The following is a 24349-nucleotide window of genomic DNA, read 5'->3' as shown; positions in this document are numbered from 1 at the left end:
TAATTGTATGAACTTTATAACGTGAATATGGAGGCCGTAAGGAAGGTCCCTCGTGAAATTTCATTTTATATAACAAAATTTTAAAATATATATGAACAAATGTTTGAACTTTACAACGTGCATATGTGGATTGTAAGGAAGGTCCTTCGTGAAATTTCATTTTAAATAAGAAATTTTAAAATAATCTATGAACAAATGTTTGTATCTTACACCGCGAACTTTCGGGCTACGGTGATTCAAATCGTCGTAACCGGGTCCTGAAAGTCGGTCTGGCACATTTCCCAAGTCGCTGGCTCCTCGTAATCGCGCCTCCGACTCCTGGGGATCCCGGGTCGAGGAATTCTTTCCTTTACGACGCGGCCGTTAAACGCGCGCTCGCCGATATTACGGCGCGCGGCAAAGTCGTTCTCTGGCACCGGGTTCCTCCGCGCCTGCGCGCTGATCGCGGGGCGCCGCGAGGCCCCCCGGGACTTCCGGGGCAGCGGTTCCCTCGGGCGACTCGGTCGCGCCGCGGGACAATGCGGCCGAGTCGGGTTCCATTGAGACAATTGGCAATTTTCAACGCCGAATATATATCCGTCGGAAGCGGCGAGGCGCCCACGACCGCTCGCTCCGCAAATTGGAGGCCAGACGACCAGTTGCCGGCCCACTGGTCTTCGTACTAACTGGATAGCTGATTCCTCCTCGCGACGTAAGAGCTTTGCGACCCAAGGTTGACTAATTTCCCATTTTTCCACGTTTTTATATTACACAAACCCACGTGGTTTACCTTAGAAAATCCCATTTGCATGCGCCGCAAATTGGAGGCCAGACGACCAGTTGCCGGCCCACTGGTCTTCGTACTAACTGGATAGCTGAATCCTCCTCGTTTTTCCACGTTTATATATTACATAAACCCACGTGGTTTACCGTAGAAAATTACCGTAGAAATTTCGTTAGCTCACCTTCAAGTATGCATCTTTTCCAGTTCACATGTAAAACGGAATACCATTTTCCGTTTTACAATTTTTAAATGGATTTTATCAATTTTATTTTTATTTTTTTTTTTTTCGTACATCCATTCCCACCATCTTTTAATACATCCGCGACACATAGAGGTTATGTCGAATTTACTCCATCTTTCATTAGCTCACCTTCAAGTATGCATCTTTTCCAGTTCACATGTAAAGCGGAATACCAATTTCCGTTGTACAATTTTTAAATGGCTTTTATCAATTTTTTTTTTTTTTTTTTCGTAGATCCCACCATCTTTTAATACATCCGCGACACATAGAGGTTATGTCGAATTTACTTATGCGATTCGCGTCCTCGCGGACCCCCCTAGGGATTCCCATGTAGGCGAGGGACGCCCTTATCGCGACGCCCATCCACCCGATAGGGCGGAGTCCATACCCAACCGACGTTGGCGACATCTGCTTATCCCCGCGAGTAATAACGAGCGCCTAGCCGAGGCGCATGCGCATCCCGCTCGTTCGCGTGGGAATTGGGTCCCTAGAGGGGACGGCGAGGGTCTCTCGCCCCACGGGGCCCTATGGGGCCCCATATCACCCTAAGCCAGACGAGCCCTCTCTCAGGACTCTCGAGCCACCTTGTTCATCAACATTTATTTACCTATGCGTCATTCCGATGCACCTTTCCCACTTCAACCCCCGTGTGCTGTTTTTATAACCAATGCGTCCCCCCCCCCTCAAGCTCCTTTCCTAGGCGGAAATTTAATATAATATAAAATAAAATTAAATGTAAATTTACTTCGATTTTAAATAAATTGTAATAATAAGAAAAATGAGACAGTCCACGTTTCTTCGTCCCTCCGTTGAAGTTTAACTTCGACAAGGCCACTCCACCTTTTTGGGATTTTCTTTAATTTGATGTTCGATTGCGGAATATCTAAAAATTTAATATTTATTTTTACTTTTAACCGCGGCTTGGGGAAGGGAAATTCGATTACACGGGGATGGGGGGTACCCCATGGAATAATTCGGGGCCATCGGGGCAGAAACGAGACCAGGTGCGTCCTCTCCGAAGGAAGGAAAGGAAACCCTTATAATTTCCTCCCCAATTGCGAGGTCCAAGATCGTCGCCGGCTGGGCCGCGGGAAGGAAACTAGGTTTCGTTAAGGGATGAGGGCTGATCCCCGTCACCCTCTGGGAGCTCGTGCCAAGCAGATGTCTCATTGTCATGGTAAAGGATCTCCCTTACGAGGCGTAACGTCTTTTGCCCCATCCCAGGCTGCCTCGAGGCGTTTTCGTCTCCGACGCGCGACGAAATGCCTCGGCATCGCCCTTTCGCAATTTTCCTTACGTCTTTCCCTTTCATTTTTCACCCGGGAGAAAGGGACCCTCGGTTCTGGATAATTTCACGTCATTTTCGTGGATCTTTTACCTGGCCCCTTTTGGAATTATCGACCATGCGGCATTTAGCGCCGCTTCGGGAACTCAGGCCTGCGTCATGTGGATTTCAGAACTTGTATATATTGTTTATGGCAACGGGAGAAACGGTAAAGTGTAATTAATTTGTTTAGACGCGACACGATGGGGATTTTTATCACTTAGATATTTTTTAAACCGGGCAAAACTGAGAATAATTGTCGTGGGTGGGTTATTCTTTCCACCCGCGCGCCCCTAGCGGCGCTTTTGAGAAATATCGGGCATGTCGTGGGCCTCGGTTTACTAAAAAAAATCCCCGAATCTCTAAAAATGAACCGATTCATCTCGACTTAAAGGGAGAAAAATTGTTAACGATGCGTTCTTTCGAAATACTGCTTTCCATGTATTGTTTTAACCTCCGCCCACCTGGGGCGCATTTAATAAATGCCGAAAAGTCAAGCCGGGCATTACGAGAGGATCCTCGAATGGCCAAGGACAAATCGATAGAGACGGGCGAGCACGGGAGTCGATACTTTGATTTTTCTTTTTTTTTTTTTTTTTCCTCTCCCTCCACCACGAAGGACGGCCCAAAGCGGCTTAAAGTCGATGCGCGTCCACCTTAAGTGGCCGCGCCGGTGGAAGATTAACGCGCGACGTCGGGTGGAAATTAATTCCCAGAGTTCGGGGACTTCGACGGGAATAAGGCCCAACGACCACCCGGCAATGCGGAAGGAAACCGCCGGCGGAATATATCGGATAAAAGTCACGCACTCGCGTAAACTCCCGTTCTTTCGGCCCGGGGTGGAGGGGGATTCCTTTCGATCGAAAGTCAGGCCCATGGCACGGGCCCACAATGAACGGGGAACAAAAGTCTAGCCCGTGCCCCGAGCACAAAGGGGGCACCGGGACTGCGCGAAACTGCAGCTGCGGATTTTTATTCAACGATCCATCCTCCTCTCGCTCCCTCCCGAGAGGTGGAGGAGACGGAAGAGTCTTTTAAGCCGAGTGGACGCGAACGGGGCCCGATCGCCAGGTGCGCTTCTCGAAACTCGCCACTTGGGCCCGTTTTCCAGTCGGGCCCCGCTTGACCATGGATAACTTGGCTATCTACAACGAAATTACTCTTTCAAAGACAATTTTCACTATTCGCGCCACGTGCGCTTTCGAAATTCCACTCTTGGGCCCGTTTTCCAGTCGGGCCCCGCTTGGACATGAATAAATTGGCTATCTTCTACGAAATTACGATTCAAAGACAATTTTCGTTATTCCCGCCACGTGCGTTTTTAAAAATTCGCCACGTGCGCTTTTCAAAATTTGCCACGTGCGTTTTTAAAAATTCGCCACGTGCGCTTTTCAAAATTCGCCGCGTGCGTTTTTAAAAATTCGCCACGTGCGCTTTTCAAAATTCGCCACGTGCGTTTTTAAAAATTCGCCACGTGCGCTTTTAAAGATCCGCCACGTGCACTTTTTAAAATTCGCCATTTGGGCCCGATTTCGAGTCGGGCCCCATGGATAACTTTTCTATCTTGGACAAAATTACGATTGAAAATTGTGTTTGAAGGCGAGTAACGCAAATAGGGCCCGATCGCCACGTGGGCCTTTTTCATATGGGACCCCTCTCTCGGGTTGAGCGAATCGCTTGGCCATAACTTATCTTCCTTAGCGTGAGATGATGATTAACTCGTATCGCAAATCATTTAACGAATTAATCACCTAGGATTAAGCGAATCCCCAGCTCCTCCCAACAACTTCCGGCCTCATTCCCCCGCCGAGGTGCAGAAACTCTGCTATCCGAAAGTCATGAAAGTAAAGACCCTCCTTGCGATGAAGAGTCACCAGATGTTAAGAATAGACAGAAGGAAGCCAGACGTTATTTTCGGGCCTCAGCTGGCGAGTCGAATCGAGGATTCGACTGGAGGTTATAAAGTTAAAGGCCCGACGACGGGAAACGTCATCGCGTGGGTGACGGTCTCGACGGAATCGGAGTTCTCCTCTCGGTAACGCGCTATATCCAGGTATGACCAAACCGTCACCCAATTGGCCTCTTCTCTATTTTTTATCCCTCGTTACTTAGATATTTAGTGCACATACATGGGTCCCTAAATTAATGGAGGGCTCGAAATTGCTTTTGAAAATTTCTTTACGCCAGGTAAGGAGTCCATTTAAAGTCCGCTCACGTGCCTGGAGGTGCAACTCCGCGAAAACGACACCGTGGTTACTTCCAATTCGGTTGCGGATTCCTTCGAGTTGCACTTCCCCTTGGTGTCTGGCTATCGGCGTGCAATCGGACGACCTCCACGTCCTCGGAATTTCCTTAGTGCCGAGCGAGGAATTTAAATTCCCTCCTGTCGTCGCGATTGTCTCTACTATCTCGCTCCACTTTCCGTACACGGCGTGGCGCTGAAGGGAGGGGGTCGGGTGGCAAGAACAGAGGAGAGAGGGTTCACCCCTCGAAACTAACTCCCAATACGAACCCGAGATGAACTCGGTAATAAAAGACGGATTCGAGGTGAATATTAAGGGATTTACCCCTTTGAACACGGAGGCATCTCGACATACGGGCGAAATTCCTCTGACCGTGCAGGGGATATTGGACCAAACGTCGGGCGCCTATAGGCGCTCTTAGTAGCCAGAGTTAATTTGTACGGCAAAAGGTTAAAGGAGAACTCGAAGCGAATTCAAAGTGAACTCGGTAATAAAAAACGGATTCGAGGTGAATATTAAGGGATTTACCCCTTTGAACACGGAGGCATCTCGACATACGGGCGAAATTCCTCTGACCGTGCAGGGGATATTGGACCAAACGTCGGTCGCCTTTAGACGCTCTTAGTAGCCAAGGGTTAATTTTTTTTTAATAAAGCGAATTCAAAGTGAACTCGAAGTAGACTTGAAATGAATTGAACCCACTAACAGAATGGAGTATATAGGAACCCAAAGCAAGCTCGAAGTGACGCCGATAAGCACCTCCGAAAATTCAAAGAGAGTCCTAAGCGCAATCGGCGAGAACACGAGAAGGCTTCGGTCGCCGTAAAGAATGCGCTTCGTGTGGCATTTTTCATCGCATACCGTTTGCACATTCGTCTAGCCCTCGTTCCGCCACGGAATCGCGTTATTTACCTCAGGACCTCGAAAGATGGGGCAAGAAAAAAAATTGCTAAGAACGAGCAACGATTAGTTAACCCTATGGCCCAACGTTTGGTCCAATATCCCCTGCACGGTCAGAGGAATTTCGCCCGTATGTCGAAACGCCTCCTTGTTCAAAGGGTTACTCATCAGCTGATTAGCTTGGTTCTTTGCGGGGAAATCGTTGCGTCTCGGCCGTTTAGGGAAACAACACCCTCTAGTGATTTTCTCATGATTAAAAAAGCCTTTTAACGACGCCTTTCTACTTCTACGAGGACGTAAACGCATCGCAAACCGGCCTTCCTCGAGTGCACCGTTTAGAAGCGCGGCTACGATAAACGGGCCGCTTCCCGCCGTAATTTTGCATAGTTTATGGGAGCGTTAGTCGTCCTCGAAGCATTCGATTGTTCCCTGACACGTTTCGCGTTTATCGATATTACGAGCTCGTTCCCACCGGCGACCTCGAGACGCGATTCCTAACCTATACCGACAAGTGGCTCTTCTTACTGCATCGCGTCCCTAACCTATAAATTCGTAAGACCGAGAGTTCGTATTTTCCACCTAAATTCCCCAGGACCGATTTTGATTAGATATAGACATTATTCAAAACAAAAGCAGCCCTTAAGATGACACGAAAGTAGCATCTCTAAAGTAATCGTTTATCCCTCTCCTCTGAATTGGGTGCACCAAATCCTTTGAAATCCTTCCAGGTCAATTTGGATGCCTTAAGGGAGGTCCCGAGCCCCGTGGAAATTTTTCCTATCTCGAGAATAATTAAAATTATTAATGAACACGAGGGAGAGATGAAATTTCCGGAGTTGCGGGACCTTCCTTAAGGCCGTGCCGTTAAGGTGGTGGAATTTTCGAATGATTTGGTATATCGAGATCGGAGAAAAGTGGAATATACGAGATGCGAGATGGTTAAATAGATGACGGCACGAAATGCGTGTTAAAGGAGTAACCAGGAACCGATGCCATTGACGGAGGAACGGACTGCCCGTGGCACTCGCGAGGAGTAATCCTCTCGTTGTTCCTCTCGTTCTCCATTGAATACCATATTGGGGTAACAAGCCTCGTCTCGGCACCGACCTCTAATCATCCTGAGGATTTACTACCCGCAAGGCTGGGCCGACCGATTCGCCGGTTTCCTCGGACGAAACGCGAACCCGTAACGACGCGGATGCGCTCCCGGGGGACCGTGTAACGTTACATAACGTGGTGTGTGTAACATAATCGTGAAACGGAAAGACTGTCAACTCGTAAAATACAGTGGAGTAACGCGCAATCCCGCAGCGTAATCGTATATCGAGAAAACCGAACTGATCCCGATGAAACGCGAACCCGAAACGGCGTAACTGCGCAGACGCAATCACATAACGTTGCATAACGCGCGTAACGTAATCGTGAAACGGAAAGACGGTGGAGTAACGGCGCAACCTTGAAACGTTACATCGTTATACACCGCGGTAGATAATTACATTTCATTGCGTTTCATTAAATTTCATTACATTAAACGTGATATGGCGACAAGACGTAACGACGCGTTTCCTCGTGTCCCGGGGCGTTGCGTTTCGAGGAGACAACGATATCGGGTGAAGGTCCACGTGGAATAGCACTCGAGGAATGCATCCTCCATACCTGGCCCAAAACAGGTACCGGTCCCACGGGCACGTCGCTCGTTTCCTTTTTTCCACGAGCGATTAATCTCGGGTTCACCGAGGAAAGAGCGAGGGCTACCGGCCAGGATACGGAGAGCACCTCCCCATGGTGTTTGGTTTCGCTCCGTTTCCAAGGCAACCGTTCCAAAACGACGCTTTGGTTTCGCTCCGTCTCCAAGGCAACCGTTTCAAAACGACGCTTTGGTTTCGCTGCGTCTCCAAAACGACGCTTTGGTTTCGCTTCGTTTCCAAGGCAACCGTTTCAAAACGACGCTTTGGTTTTGCCCCGTTTCCAAGGCAACCGTTCCAAAACGACGCTTTGGTTTCGCTCCGTCTCCAAAACGACGCTTTGGTTTCGCATCGTTTCCAAGGCAACCGTTCCAAAACGACGCTTTAGTTTCGCTCCGTCTCCACGGCAACCGTTCCAAAACGACGCCGCTTGAAACAGAAAATTGGAAAGCCTAGCCGGTTGGTCCCAAAATGTACGGAAAAGCCTCCTCTCAGGTGAAAACCAATTTCCATAAGTAAATGCAAGGTATACCCACCAAACACTGTATGTTACCTCTACTTCCGCTTTATCCTCCGGCTGGGAAAATGTTCAATTAGCCCTGAGATCGTGTCCGAAAGGTCGTAAAAAAAACATGGCGGCGATCCGCTCGTCGACAGAGGTCCCATCCCCTAACCTTGGAATCCCACCGAAACGAAACGAAGGGATTTAGGGTCGGGCAGCGACGAGTTTTCCCGGTTTTCCCGGTTTCCCGAGCCTGCGGGTCGGATACGCACGACGGGCTTACAAACGCACGCACGAGCACAAATTAACCCACACGATGCGTCCACGGTGGAGTCGTAAAGGGTCTCTAACTCTAACCGATCCCACCCATGCGTGGCTCGTAGGTGTGTCACGGCCCGACGCGGTAACCCGGGTTCCCGCGGGTTCCTGTGGGTCCGCCGAGGTTTCTGGGACTACGGGCCCTCAGTCGTCAAAAGGCCGCCGGACCCGAGGGAAAGTGCAGCGCGCCTCCTCGACGCGGACCCCACGGAAAAGCACCACGTCGACGGGTAGGTGTCTCGCTCGCCGGGCCAAGAATGGGCCCTAAGGCCCATTCCTTCTTCCCCCCCGGGCGAGGGCATTTGCATGTCGGAAATGAGAACGGGAACGCGCACGTATGAACCGGGAACTGGAACGCGCGCGTTCCTTGGAACGATCGGGGACCCGTCGCCCGAGTGCCGAATGCAGGGGACAACTTTGGGCCCGGTACCGGCGACGGGGCCCGATGGGCCGGGGAAGGAATTGGGTTTGACGTGGGGTTAAAGGTCGGGCGGGGTTCGCAGAGTTCCCCCGGGAGTGGCTCGCGAAGGGAGGGGTCCTCGAATTGGGTCCGGCGGAGTCTGGTAGGGCCCCTTTGCGAGATGGGCCCGCTCCCCGATAAGGGATCGCGCTATCGGGACGGGGTGGCTCTCGTCGCGCGGATGACTGGTCCAGTTACGAGGCGATGGGAACGCGGGCCCCTGTTCGGGGCCCGCGGGAACGAAAGCGAAAGGGCCCGTTCCCCGTTCCTCGGCAGGTACCTATCCCGAAGGCATTCCATCGAGATGCTATCGAGCGGGGAGCGGAGGGGCCGGAGACGGGACCCGGCAAAGGGCGGCGAGAGATATTAAAGGATGCTGGACGAGGAGGCATCCCGCGGCGCGGCGGGGCCTGGCGGGGCCCGTCCTGGACCGGTACGCGGCTCCCGAGACGGCCGAATCCCGAATCACTGGGAGTGGGCCCAGCGCCGCAGCGGGCGCCAAGGACCCACCCAGGACCCTGCGGGGCCCGACGGGGCCTGGTCACCTCTACCGAACCCGACCGAACGCTCCCAGGATCGTTTCCGCGGATTGGGCCCATTGACTAGCAATCGCCCGAACCAAACACGAGGGGACCAGCATTCTCGCCAAATATCGGGCCCAAAACCCCCTTCCACCCATCTCATCATCGCCTAAACTACCCAAGTCTCGATCGCATGACTTGGTCCCTACCACCCCATCCAAATAGGTACGAACTAATGACTTCGGTATCCTCCCCGTAGATAAGGCCCATTGCCGGGCCCAGTCTCTTATCGTCTAAGTTAGCCCCCTCCCGCCGCAAATAAAATGGCGGCACTATCGGACGCGATCTGGCGCGAGGAGTTCCCGCGGCAAGAAGTGCAGCGGATTTAAAGGTCTCCGGTGCGTCGGGCCCTCGGAGGGGGCCCGAGACGAGGAGGAGGGAGGTATGCGGCCCCGTCAGGGTGTGCGTGCGAGGAATGCACCCGCGTGCACTCGTGTGCGTATGCATTCCTGCCCGTGGACCGCCGGCCCACCTTCGCAAGGTGATTCACTGCTTCGCTGCATTGCGCTGCACCGAAGTGCATCCCGACTTCCCCCGTTTCCATTACCCTGGGCCCGTCGAATCGGGCCCAAAGTCGGATTTTTCATCCGAGCCGGAAACAACCGGCGACGTCTTCGGCGCGTGCGGAATCCGCACCGCGGGGGGGCCCCGAGGCGCAAGGTGCACTTATGGGCCGCTGAGTTATGAAATGATAAATCTGCCGGCCGAGCTCGGTAGAGGGGGAAAGAACGAGGGAAGAGGAAGGAGTTGGGCCTTCTCCGGGACTGCCGTGTGGGCCCACTTCGGGGCCCTACTCCGTTCGCGACTTCCGAATTCGAATCCGAACCCCTTGCGAGGGTGAGAGGCGCGGGTCGTTAGGGAATTCTCGGGATTAATTAATTTATTTGGGCCCGCTCGCGGGGCCCCACCGATTTCGGGCCCCTTTTAACGGCGTCGACGACCGCGGCCTCGTCGCGCTAATTTCGAGCGCTAAGTGTAAGGCTACACCTGATAGGTCTTCGAACGCGTCTCCAGGGCCTGGCGAGGTTCTCATGGGCCTTTTGGGCCTCATTCGACCAAGGTCCCTGGAAATGTCCGGCATCGGAGAATAAAATCCTTAAGAGCATAATTTGCCCCCCAAGATGCGCAATTCGCGAGAGAGTAGCCGTACGATTGAGAAAGACGAGACGGGAAGTATCGTCGGGCCCAACGAGGGGGCCCTAGGGAGGGGGGGACAGCGTCGCGACGACAATGATCGATCGTTTACCCGACAACGTGGCCGACGCCTCGGCGTCGGTTCCACGAGGTTCCCCGGTGATAATTATCACCGTGAGAAACGTCGTGTATCGCGCGCGACTCGACGCGGGGCCCGACGGGCCCCGACGGGCCCCGACGGGCCCCGACGGGCCCCGTGCGTGCGTCCGAGGGCGCAGCGAGGAAAAAGGGCTAAAACAACCGAGTCGGCCGCACGGAAGAGGGGGTTAACATTGATTTACGCAGCGAGTCATTAAATCGAGCGCGTCGCGGAATAGGACCCGCGGGGCCCAATCGGCGTTGGGCCCGATCGGTCCAATGAGTTCTTAATTACGACCGGATGCCCCGGACTTAGCTAATCCCGTCTACGAGGAGCGGCATCGGGGCCCGTCGGGCCCGAGACTGGTCCCAGACTGGCCCAAGGCTGACCCAAGGCTGGCCCCGCCGACAGGAAGACTCGTTTCGATTAGAGGGCCCGATCGACTTATTCCGATTCCCTTCTCGGTCCTTTTCGCGACGTCGGCCGACGGCCGCGGCCGAATGGAATGCGGTTCCACGGGCCCACGGGCCCACGGGCCCACGAGGTTGCGTGGCCGTGGTCGTCGACCGCGCGACCGCACCGCCGCGCGGTCGTAAGGCCCGCGGGGCCCCACCCGGGGCCTGCCGCGGATTCTCCCATTGCACCTTTTGGCGGACTGCTTCGTCTCGAGAAGGGGCCCGATCCGGACCCTATCCGAGGGCCCGCCGTGAGCCCGGGCCCACGTGGAGGCGCGCCCATGGTCCCACGACCGCGGAAACGGATTCCAACGCCCAACCACGGGCCCCATCGACATAAGGCCCCGAAGTTCAAGGTCGCCGAAGTATCGTAAGGCCCGGGGCCTGTCGCGGATTCTCCCATTGCACCTATTCGCGGATTGCTTCGTCTCTAAAAGGGGCCCTTTCGTTCCGCCGTGGGCCCGGGCCCACGTGGAGGCGCGTCCATGGTCCCGCGACCGCGGAAATGGATTCCAAAGCCCAACCAGGGGCCCCATCGACATAAGGCCCCGAAGTTCAAGGTCGCCGAAGTATCGTAAGACCCGGGGCCTGTCGCGGATTCTCCCATTGCACCTTTTCGCGGACTGCTTCGTCTCGAGAATCGACGTCGGCCAACTTCCTCGACGTGTTTCACTTCGCCTTAACACCCCCTACTCGATCTTAAAGTCTTGGCCGTCGCTTTCTGCCCCTCGGGAGAGGGTTGGCCTCTCCTATCGGGACCGCGTTCGCAAATTGGCACCGGCGGTCTAACCGCAGCGCGGGCGCATGCGCGCAGAGGCGAGAAGTGCGCTTCTCACGGGTCGAATTCTCGCGATACGGTCGCTAAACTGCCGAGAACCCGCAATTTGCGGGGCCCTAAACTGGTCCCACTGGAACGGCCGGCCCTGACGTCACTCCCGGCCATTTAAGAGCTTTAACTCGGCGGCCGCGCGTCCACAAAGGACATTTAAATTTTAAATCTCCCCCCGAAGTGCCGATCGCTCTTTTCCCCGGATCGAGTTTCGCTCCCGGAGGGACCTGGGAAAGCTCCGTTTCCTTCCTCGGCTCGCAAGGTCACTCGGATAAGGTTACGGGCCCCCGAGATAAGGCCCTTTTACGTCTCTCGTCGCCCGCTTTCCTATCGCTTTTCTATCGCTTTTATCACGATTTCACGTTTCCCTTCTTCTCCTATCTCGTTATCCAGCCGTCCCATTTTCCTTTCTACGCACCCCCATTTCCAACAATGCGCAATTATAATATACCCTTCTCTTTATTACATCTCTCCCATTAACCCTCTCGCTACGACGGGCGACTACGTTTGGTCCAATATTGCCTGCACGGTCACAGGAATTTCGCCCGTATGTCGAAAAGGCTCCGTGTTCAAAGAGTTAAGAAGTTCCATTACTTTCAAAAGTGTGTAATAACAATGCTCTCCTTTTTTTATAGCCCTTCAGTCGTGAATAAGGGTAGGCAGAAAGCAAAGCGAAAAACAGTGCCAGTTAGGTTAGGTTAGGATAGCAATACTTTTCGTCGAGGTATGGTATTTTTTTTTTTTTACGCAAAATGAGTAACTTTTTACGCTCTGGCCAGATTTTCATTCATCGGTAAGAGGTGGTTAAGGAAGCGAAGCGAGAAGAGGCCCCCTTTAGGTTAGGTTAGGACGGGGTAGGGCCCAACTCCTCGGGGCGAAAGTCGAGCAGGGTCCTGGAGATTCCTCCGGGTGCGGACCAGCCCGAAGGAGCGGCAAACCTCTGATAAAAGCTAAATTACCGACCGACCGCCCCTTTATTTTTCCTCCCCCGGGACTCCGCGAGTCCTTCCCCCTTTCGTAGCCCTCTCCCGGCCAGGGCGAAGCCGAACGCGAGGATGAAGACGCAATGAAAACCAAGACGAAGACGAAGATGCGCCGCGTAGACCGCGAAGACGCCTCGAAGACAAAGACGAAGACACGCAACGGGAAGAAGGGAGGAAAAGAGGAGAGAGGAAGGATGCCGAAGGGCGCAGGGCGTTAACGAGGCGGCGAGACTTTCACACGGGCCCGGGAGGACCGAGGAGAAGAGGGACCACCGGGACCACCGGGACCACCGGGACCACCGGGACCACCGGGACCACCGGGACCACCAGGACCACCAAGGAACCACCGCGTGCCAAATCGAGGAAGTCCGTTTCCTGAAGGAATTCCTTGCAGAAGTCCTTGCATCGCGAACACAAATCTCAGGGGCTATTCTCTTGGGAACCGATTGCCTTTGATTATATATGATAAACAACAATGCCAGAATATACGATAAACAATGACCTCCTATTTATAAAGCTTCTCTCTCAACTGGATGCACCGATTCGATAGGAACCTCGGCACGCGATTATGGATACCTTGAGGAAGGACGTGGTGCCGATGAAATTTCAATTTTTATAAACAATTAATAAAAAAAATAATATTTTTATTTAGTCCAAACTAAATTCAAGGATGTATATTTTTCATATCTAATATTTCATGTGCACAGCGTTCATCCTCAGGACCTCCGTAATCCACGTGGGCTTGAAATTATTATGATGCTTAAATTTTTATAAAAAATATATTAACAAAAAAATTGTTTCATTTAGTTCAAACTAAATCCAAGGATGTATATTTTTCATATCTAATATTTCATGTGCACCACGTTCATCTTCAAGACCTCCGTAATCCACGTGGGCTTGACATAACCACGTGCGCCCAGTTTGGAGAAGTTTCATAAATTCTTAGATTTTTCGACGGATGGATAAATGACACTTTTATAAGACCTTAACCTCGTACAGGTATTGGAAGTGAGTTTCGGAGGATACTTCGATACCGGGAGCTCGGTCTCACGGGTTCCTCTCGTTGGTCCTTTTCGTCAGCCCCGGTTCCTCTTAATGTGCATCCTCGAACACCCGAAATCGGCCTCGTCGGCATGAATTCCCGAGTACCCAGGAAGCACGCGAGCTCCTCTGCGAAGCTAAAGCAATTCCGCATCCGAAATTGAACGTCGAAGCGAACGAAAATACCCGCGATAAGAGATATCAGTTGAAGCGGGTCGGCCATTCTGATTTACAGAAGTTCGGTATAACGAAGCTCTCTCATATCGCAATCTCGCGAAATTTCGGAAGAGATTACTTTTAACGGGAGGTTTTCTCGAAACGTTGGCACGGTTGATAGTACCTTATCACTGGTTACGTGGCGTCATGGGCGCTATCACCGAGTGCCGGACAAATCCCGCCCTATCTCCCGTAAGAGTACCGAATCGAAGGAGGACCGATAACGCAAAAATCATCTCCTAGGCCCCTCGACTCCTAATCACGGATGCCTTTAAACTTGCAATCAACATTGCTACCAATCTCGATTTAATTACCGAGGGCAAAAGAATCGCGAAAGTACAAAGCCTCCTCTTCGACCCTCTCCGTGCCCTGCTCCCCTCAGGAAAAAAATTCAGAAAAAATAATGAACCTCGGATTTTCGAGGCAGCATCTGTTATCAATGCCTAACACTTGATAAGAGGACATAGAGAGAGCGGAGTCGGAGTTAATCGGAGCATAAGGAGGATAGGAAACTCGTTAAGGGGAACCGGATCGCGGGGGATCGCTTATGCGAGTGGCGATAGGGGGATAAAAATCAGCATGCAGATCCCTACCCGACCGACGAGGGGCGCGCCGATAACGCGGGACTTGCGAAAAAGGAGCAGAAGGAGCAGAAGGAGGAGAAGGAGCATCGAAGAGGCCCCTAGGAGTCGTGGGACCGCGGCGGAGCCTCGCCGCTCCATATTCCCTCCTATGTCCTTGATAACAGCCTTATCACGGCCTCGCGGGTTATTCTCGGCCGAGCAAGCCCGATAAGAATCACTTGGTTGCACCTCCCTAGGCATCGCTTAGCATCGTAGGAATCGAAATTCCCCGGTGGCGGATCAAAAGGTCCGACATCGCCGACCACGTGTCGACGGAGAGGAAGGGACGGGCATGGGACCAACGCGAAGAGTCCTTCCCTCTCAGGGACTTCCTGTCCCCTTTTTTGAGGCCCCTCGGGAGAAAAGTCCCCGTGATCTTTTTCTCGAGGGAAGGGGGGAAGAGGCCCCGGAAGAAGGGACACGCGTCGGGGAAATAAAAGCAACTTCAACGGGGGAGGTGTTTCCTCTTATTCTGCCGAAGGGAATTCCCGGATGCTGGGCCCTTCTCCAGGAGATTGGGCATAACGAGGTGGATCGTTATCAAGAAGAGGAACTCCTGGAGTCTTATCACGAAGGTGCACGAGGGGCCTTATCGAAGAGCGAGGACCCCGGGGTCTTGTTCAGTGGGCCCGTTTCTTCGTCGCCATTTAAAGCTTCATTTCTGAAGACATCGGGGAAACTCCTCTTTCCCTTCCTCTTTCTCTTTCCATTCCTCCTTTCTCTTCGCGTAAGGCCCCGCCGGGGGCGAGGGGCCCGCTGAAATTCGAAGGCGGTCTCTCTCTCTCTCCCCCCGTCCATTTTGTGCGTGAGTAATAGCCACGCAGGTATTTATTACCTGCCTTGCCGCATAATGGAAATGATTTCACAGATTTACGTCCCCCTTGACAGGCAGGAATCGTCGGGAAAGGCAGGTAATGGCGCCTCTTCTCGGAAACTCACCTCCACCAGGTAAACCCGCCATGAGATCCGCCAATTAACCCGGGCCCCTAAATTCCTAATTGCCTCGTTGACGCTTCATTTGACTACTTTAATTAACCCAAGATCTCGTATCAATCCGAGCTCCCGATACGAGCCATTCCGTACGCCTTATCGGACATCCAGGCCTAATCCCCGATAATTTCCATTTTATTCCCAATTTTGGGCCTCACATCTATTTGGCAATCTTTGTTAACACGGAAAACGCGAAATTGATTTTACCCTACTTTCCATGTCGAGGGGCATAATTTTATTCTTATAACATAATTTTTTTCCCCTGCGTCAGGAATGGCGAAAAAATTTTTTACTATTTTAATTTATATAACTTAATGATTCTTCGCTTTCGATCAAAAGTTCACGATAGACTTTTCATTTCTAAGCCGAATTGGTGCGTAAATTTCGCACACTTTGCATATTGCTATTTAAATTCACGGATACATTTTGCAGATTTTCCAATCCTAAATTAATTTCATACGACTTTAAAGCTTCATTTGGAAAAAGCGAAGTGAAATTCATATTATTATGGAATTCGCGAAAAATCGCGACTCCTCGGCCCTGAGCATGGAACTCGAAATGTCGAAATCGGGGGTTAACTCTTTTTCTTTTGTTCCTTAGCACCTCGCGTCGGCGGGGCCTGTTTTAAGGCGAGACAAAATTATCGGAACGAATTGCCCTTTCCTCGCTTTCACTCTTCGAAGGCTTTTTCTTTTTCATCCATCTCTCGTTTCTTCTACCGCGAGACAAAATGGCAATCGACGAAATCGCGAATCTCGCCGCATTGTGCAAACAGCTGATTCGCATTCGAGCACTCGCTTTCGCGTCATTACCCGGGATTTCTCGAGGCGTGACAGATTACAGGTACCCACGTAACCACCATTAAGATGAAATTCAATTTTGGCCCTATTCTGGCACGTAATTATAAAAAATAAAAAGGCCCACCTTGCCCAGTAATTTAATTCCTCATCTAAATTTCAAGAAAATCGGTCTAATATTATTAATAAAGGAATAACATGATATAGCGACTTGAAAAAAAAATTAATAATTGCTCAATTAAATTTGTTATAGGGTGGGACTCGAATAGTACCACGTAATTACGTAACTACCTAAGAGAAAAAAAAAAAAAAAAACCGCGATGCCAATGAGATTTCATTTTTCGACAAAGAATATCGTTCCTTTATTCTTCTCCGAGAGTGGTAAGAAATTCGTTGCGAAAAATGAGATGTCGCGAGAGGAGAAGTTTTATAAGTATCTTCACTTTTTGGTACGTATATATGTATATCACACTTTCATATCACCTTAAGCATTATTTCAATCTCCCCTGCGATGCAATTTACTATACCCGGCGAGACGGTTCATTTTCTCGTCCAGTGCTCTCGGCAAGGAAAAAATTTGCCGACGTAAAAAAAAAAAAAAAGGAAAAAGAAAAAATGGCCAGGGTCCTTCGCAGAGCCTCCCGCGTGAAATCGACTTTCGTTTCGAGTACGAGTGGCATTTCTCGCAAGTCTCGAGGAAACAATCGACTCGACCGACCGCACCCGTGATCTCGTTTCTTTTCCCTGGAAGGAAATTTTCAGATCACTCCTCACCGTAACATCGCATCGTTACAAGGTGATACGAAAGTGTCACGAATGTGAAACGTCACTAAAAAATCCGTAAAACGTCCCTAAAAAAAAATACAGGAAACATCATCGACTAGGATATGAAACGTCACTTAGAAATATATAGACATCATCTAAAAATTAATTTCCCAACCCGAACTGTACCATAGCTATGCCGAACGACGCAACGACACATGTATTCCGGAAGCGTACCGGAAGCGAGGCGACCGGAAGTGACCCGGAAGTACCCACACATCGTTCAGAACGCGTCCGAAACGAGCCCCTTCAGGTCCGTCCTCCTCCTGGAAGGGCTTCTATATCGCGTCAGTGGGCGCCACATAGCCATAACTCCGCGAGTAGGTGTGCGCATGCGCGCGAGTCGACGGGTGGAGGGGCGCTCCATTCATAAACGCGAGCCGCGGAGGCGTCAATGGACGCGCCCCTCTCTCGCGGCGCGTCGTCCCCCACCCCTGCGCGCGCCCTCCCCTCCACACACGTCGGGAATTCGCCCGGGGAATTCCTACAGCTCCCTTCCTTACCGGCAGATCGGGAACCGCCCGAATCGCCGCCACCTAGGTATGCACCTGTACGCCCGTGGGCGGTTTCTTAAGGTGTTACGAAAGAGTCATTGTATATACAATACATGTGTATATATATATATATTATATATATAAAATAAATATTGATCAAACTATAATCACCGAATAACGTCAAACTCAATCACGTGATTATGGAGACCCTAAGGAAGAACGCGATGCTCGTGAAATTTCAGTTTCAGAAGAAAAAAAAAAAAGAAAAAAAAATCTCTTTTTCGGTTCTCGTCCGAGATGTATAGAATTTTAGTTATGTATATATGATACTTTCGTATAGCCTTAATTGGGCGACCGAGAAGGGTCATCGCCAAAATATTGGCCTCGGACTGCGCCCGAGTGAGAGGGGAATCCGCGGGCGCAGCGGTGACGTCACATCCGGCGTCTCGCTTTCCGCGTGGCGCACTTATCGCGGCGTCCCACCCCCGGCCGCCCATGAGACGCGCCGACAAACGGAAACCGACGAGATCGCTTTTGCCCGCCGACGCACTCGGCGCCATTGGAAATCCTCGACCGGCCTGTAATTTCGCAAGACACGTTGCAATTTATGTCCAAGGAGGAATCGACATATGGGCGAAATTCGTATGACCGTGCAGGGGATATTGGACCAAACGTCGGGTGCCTTTAGCCGCTCTTAGTAGCCAAAGGGTTAAGGGGACGCGAAAGTGGCATGAATGAAACTTTTCTACTGGGTGTACCGAGTCGCTTCAAACGTTACAATATGAAGACCCTCGTGAAATTTGAATTTTTATGAAAAATTTGAAGAATGTCTATAAAGAGATTAGTATGGAATTATAATTTTAGAGGGTCGGGACCTTCGTTGGGACCTCCGTATTCGCCTGGCAGAGTTTCAAAGAATTCGGTGGACTCGTTTTCGAAAAATCTTTCATAAACGATCGATCCCTCGTATGTCACTTTCGTGTCGCCTTAAACGTCAGGCGTCGGGTACACGCGCACTCGGGTGACGCATCGGGTGCACTTGCACTCGTTGCACTTTGCGCCGCTGCCTCGGTCGGCGCATTACGTATGCTAATCGAGGCGATCTCAATTCTCCACCGATAAGGCGGGGAAAGAGAAGTTGCCGTGGCGAATCGCTCGGTAAACGAGATATTTCGACTCCATTAGACTTGGAATAAGTGGTGATAAGACTGAGGCTAGTCGATTATGAGAGATAATCTTAAGGTATTGTGGTGTACAGTGACGGACATAAATTCCCCCCCTTACAGCTACAGCTCTACCGGTAAAAGAAGGGAACACGTATATGTCTAATGAAGTTTCAAACAATTCGATGCACCCAATTTGGAGAAAAGTTTGTATAAATATTTTCACTCTTTGGTATGTACATACATATATGACACTTTCGTATCACCCCCTGGCTAATAAGAGCGCGTAAAGGCGCCGGACGTTTGGTCCAATATCCCCCGCACGGTCAGAGGAATTTCGCCCATATGTCGAAATGGCTCCCTGTTAAGGGTTAAGTCCGTCAAGGAAGTCCGTCACCGTAGTCCAGAAGAGAAAGAGGGACGGAGAGCACCCGTGAGTGTGGGAGCAAAAGCGATATCGTGCGCACCCACGTGCGCGTATACGCGTGTAATATATAAATCCGTGTACATACATATATATATCCACGTAACGTCGGCGCGCGGTCACGGCCACTCGGTCGCCGGAGCTCGGACGAAGCTCGAGATTGGGTACGAACAGAGGTTGAACACCAGCTCAAGCGTACACTGGGGATGGTACTTGAACCCAGAATTTTTTTTTTTTTTCAACCGATAAAGATAAGCCTTGACAGCTATGAACATTCAGAGCCTCCCAGAACCTTGAAAACGTTATGATCATTTTCGGAATTTATTTTTTTTTTTTAACTCTGGCTACTAAGAGCGTTTAAAGGCGCCCGACGTTTGGTCCAATATCCCCTGCACGGTCACACGAATTTCGCCCGTATGTCGAAACGGCTCCGGGTCCAAAGGGTTAAAAAGGTTAAAAGTCTTCCCCTTAGCTTGAGTCAATTTGAAAACCGCTTAGTAAATTCCAGAATGCAGATATTCGAGGCAACGCAAAAGAACATTTCTTAACGTCGAGGACTTTCTGGGTCAGCTGATCAACTCTAGACGCACCTATCGCGAATCCGTACGGCTCTCTCTCTCTCTCTCGAATGACTTTACATCGATTTAAATGTCTCGCCGTTTGCGTCGATCTGGCCGCATTCGGAATTAGGGTCCACGCGTGTCCGCGATATGCGAAAATAACGGAAATAACGTCATAGACGACGGCCTTCGGGTTCGGAATTCATGAGTTTTCCCACTAAGCCCTCAAAATGGTCCTGGACGGAAATTGCCCGAGGTCGAAAATATCGCTCCCGGTCGATATTTAAATCGACTTCGGAGTCTTTGTCCGCCGTTTTATTTGCACACCGAGGCGCTAACTTCGTTTTTCTCTTTTAAAGGGAAAGGCGGCCATGACGTGGGTTAGACGAAAAATCCGATCTCTCGAAGGACCGCCGTGGAAGGCAGAGACATCTTACGGCGACTTTCGCAAGCTCCTTAAACCGACCCACCCGCGTAACCTACTTTTCGGAATCTGGATTGAAACGCGAAGGAAAAAAATTAAAAGAATAAATAAATATAAAGGTCTGGAGATTAAAACAAGCCGAGAGAGAGAAACACGGCGAGGTGTCTCTCGAGGCAATATGCTTAAATGTTAATTACTCCTAAAAGCGCATTTATGAAATAAATAATGGTCCACAAGTGCCACGACCGACTCCAAGTATCCTTTAAACCCGTGTTTACTACCTCGTCGTACAACTTCTAGTACAACCACGTACTCCAACTTGCACCCGATCCCTCGTCGTTATCATGACATTCCACCAGAGAAATTCCTTCCCGCCCTTATCAGGAAACAAGTGACGCGATATCTCCTCTTTCTTCTTATGCATTTTCCATCCTGCAATTAAACGTCCACCTTGGCGATGCGTCTCAAAGAAATCAATATTAAATGTACCTTCCTTTTAGCCCAGTTCCCTGTTTCTAAATTAATCATTAACTCTCCCGAAAATAAAAACAGGTGACATCCGTCCGCCATCTTGCGGAGCTGCCGAAACTCCCGGGGCACGGCTTCGAAATTCTTATTTATTTTTCCCCTCGCTTCCGGGGCTTTTTGCGTCGCTCTGATGACGAGGAAAGGAAGGATAAAAAAGAACTGCCAGATTCGCGGAGGAAAGGGGACGCGAATAGTGTATATTCCTATATTAATCGTTAACCGAAAATAAAACAGGTGATGTCCGTCCGCCATCTTGCGGAGCTGCCGAAACTCCCGGGGCACGGCTTCGAAATTCTTATTTATTTTTCCCCTCGCTTCCGGGGCTTTTTGCGTCGCTCTGCCGGGGAGGAAAGGAAGGTAAGGATTCCCGAGGGGAAGGAAATAACAAAAAAAATTGCCGGATTCGCGGAGGAAAGGGGACGGGAATAGTGCATAAAACGAGGCCGATGTTTTCGCGGCGCGCAGTATGGCTTCGCGGTAGAGAATCGTGTGAAGCTATGTGCCGTGTAAACCAATGCCTCTCGCATACTTTCGATGCCATACCCCGGGGTCGTGCCATCCTAGCGTAGTGCTCCAGGGGTAGAGGAAGACCGCCGAACATTGATAAACGATTTCATACTTCCCCGACGACACCCCAGGCACGTGATAGATAAAGCCATTGCGCGTTAATTGCACACTTAACCTCTTTCCTAAGAACGGAATAATTCCTCGAGTGTACCCGTTTTAGCGTAATACACGTTCTCGTGTTAAGGTGATACGCAAAAGGACTCGTCTCATACATGTAACATTTTTTTCAAAATTAGCCGCGCCGAATTGCTTACAATATCACCTGAGAAATTTTTTTTTGTTTCTCTTATATATATTTGTTCTTAATTTCTTATTGAAAAATTCCAAAGGAAAAATCGCTCGATTTGTGACTGACCGCTTGGACGCGTACTTGGCGCGAAACTCTCAAAAAGGCTCAAACTCGACAAATCGTCGAGTCTGCGCAGTTTGGGTTAAGGAGCAACAAAACGTCTATTGACTCACCGGAATATTCTTTTCTCCGTGCGGTTCGTCGGCGTCCCTGAAGAGGTTAAAGGCCCGGCATCGAGTTTCGCGCGAGTAGCGACTCTCTGCTCGCTAAAGATACACTTTTTACGGAGTAACTCGAAAATACCTCGAGGTTGGCTCTTCGGCAGAGGAGGGGCTCGATGCAATTTGAAATTTCCCCCGAGCCGGCTTCGTACGATTCCTCGAAGTCGGGCAGAAACGGAGGAAAGGAAAAAAGCCAGACTTGCCGGAAGCCGGGCATTTAAAAGCTAGCCGAGAGTCGCGTGACGTCACCCGGCGCTTCTCCGCCAGACGGCCGAACGCCGCGAGACCGCGAGAGCGAGAGAGACGAAGCGACCCGAGGAGCGCCGAGTGCGAGAGAGACGAGAATACCTCCGTTCACCGGAATAGTTAGAAACTACCCAATCCACCCTAGAGTTCTAAACTAAATTCCCGGTAACTTATCGGTCATTTCTCCAAAGCTTCTTTAATCAAAAGAAATCATAAGGATTTAAACTCGAACGTAATAAAACTACAAGACTTAGAGAAAATTCATACTTTCGCTTGAAATTCGTTCTCATAGATTCTCGATACTCCCGGTAACTTACGATACGTTCCTCGGTTATCTTCCCCTATTTTACGTTACCGAGAACTTTCGAACTCTAGTCCGCATCGGGCAGACCGGTCGAAACGACATCGAGAGCATTTCCTGTCCACTTCGGTCTTATCCATCTTGGATTTATTGCCGGTCCCTTCTCTCTTTCCGTTTCTCATTTTTTTTCTAGCTCCTTCTATAATCTGTTTTTCCGCTGATTTATTACAGAATCGCTCTCGATGTATCCCCGTTCCGGTCGTGGGTGAATAGTTGGTCATTTCTTTTTACCCAGCACTTCGGCCCGCAGTTGAAAGCCAAAGGGCCGCGTCTATTCGTTTCGGGAGTCCGCCGGTTCGGCCGTGAGCGCTTCCAGGAACCTCGAGAGCCGAGCGCGCCCGAACTTACCCGAGCCCGCGTTCGGCCGGGGTCGAGAGATCCACGATAGGGGCCCGCCGCGTCAGGTTGGGTCCTCCCGGCCCTTTAACTCACCCGCATGCGCCGACACTCGGGCTGGTTCTGCCAGCACGGTCACCTATGCGGGCCAAGCGACCCCCGCCCCCGCCCGACCGCGAGTCACGTGACCGACCGACCACGTGACCGACCACGTGATCACCCCTGACAACCGTTGGCGTCATACTTTTTGGAAACGGGAACTCCATTCAGGAAATTATGGATTTTAATCCTCGAGATATCACACGTGGAAATGCACACGCCGAAGTAATGTTACTTCCATTCATTTATACCATTAACGAAAAGAACCGTCACAGGTGGCGCCTCGAATGTTTTGAATTCCAACTCCTCCGTGAGACCTCCCTTTTGGTTATCGCGACCCGTGAGAAAAAAAAAACAAAATAAAAATGCGAGAGAATAAATGCACACCGGGCGACGGCTCGCAGCGATAGCGAGCAAAAGAGGGCATAACACGACATACGGCGCCGGCGCCGGGTCATTATCGTCACGTATATTTACAGGCTTGTGGCGTGTGTTACTTGCGTTACGTGCACGCATTACGTAAACGCACGACGAGGTGAAGCGTCGGAGCCGCTAACGAGAATTTCCCAGGTAATCACGATTTTCGATGCCATTTATACCCTCCCTCGTATCACCAAAATTCTGCCCCTTCCTCATTTTAGCTCAATGTTCATTATTACCGAATACACCCAACCCAACGCGAGCCCAAAAATACTTAACATGAAACAAAGTTAAATACAACGTCTCAATGTTTGTACGCGTGTGGATGGCGATATTTACCTCCCGTATAGCTGATAAACAATTGCAGCCTCTGTAGCTGGTATTGAGCAATGCAATGGAAACGGGAACGTGGAGCAACGTCATATTTAACTTGCATCTGTGATATTAAATCTTGTTACTTGTTATGCATTGACTGCGGTACTCGTGGGCATCTCTCTCTGATGATGATTCGCTCCTTCCTCTTCGGCGAGTCTTCGACAGCTTCTCCTGGACGGTCGTCTCCTCGATCCTCTTCCTCTGGTGTCACTTCCAAATCCCAGGTCGTCCGTGATGTCTCCGACGCCATTGACCATTTGCGACTGGCCCGACATAACTCGACCGCCCTTCACCGCTCCATATCCTTGTCCCTAGAAATATCCCGATAAGTAAACACTAATTGAAGTGAGCCTCTTCGCGGAATGCCCAGGTCTCCTGGTTTTCCAGAAAAGCCAACAATTACCGAGCCCGAAGTAAACACATCGAGAGCGACGTGTTTACTTCATGAGTTCCCCTTTTATCGAGGCGGCGGAAGTCATTATTTCTGCCTTCCTAATTCCCGAATGAATTTATGGTCCGACCTAAGATAGGGCCCGGTGGAGTGGACTACATTTTCTCATTGACTATTTTTTTTTCCCCCATTTTTTATCCCTTTCCAGGGCACGCGGTCCGAACTTCCCTCTATCGACCTCCCCCTTATCAAGGAAGAACGGAAGCTGTTATCCCGTGATAAGCGTTCTCTGACGAATCTGGGCGCGATAGAGGTTAAAAGGACCGTCAAGGTGTGACAGCTCGTCGATGGGAAAAATTGACCCTTCGAGCGCTAAGCACTTCCGACATACGGGCGAATTTCCTT

The 24349-nt window shown here is 50.7% G+C and overlaps 1 long non-coding RNA gene across 2 annotated transcripts in view; it reads right to left on the bottom strand.

The window, feature by feature from the left end:
• The window catches only part of LOC105703058, a 29832-nt gene extending 5982 nt beyond the window's left edge, over positions 1 to 23850 (bottom strand). For both annotated transcript variants that reach the window (XR_001104339.1, XR_001104340.1), the window contains exon 1: positions 23637 to 23850. This is a non-coding gene — a long non-coding RNA (uncharacterized LOC105703058). The remainder of the gene's footprint in view (positions 1 to 23636) is intronic.
• Between the last annotated feature and the right edge of the window lie 499 nt (positions 23851 to 24349).

The sequence above is a fragment of the Orussus abietinus genome, unplaced genomic scaffold (genome assembly GCF_000612105.2).
Source record: "Orussus abietinus isolate OABI.00-Male unplaced genomic scaffold, Oabi_2.0 scaffold50, whole genome shotgun sequence".
Classification (NCBI taxonomy): Eukaryota; Metazoa; Arthropoda; class Insecta; order Hymenoptera; family Orussidae; genus Orussus; species Orussus abietinus.
This window is presented reverse-complemented; position numbering and strand designations above follow the sequence as displayed.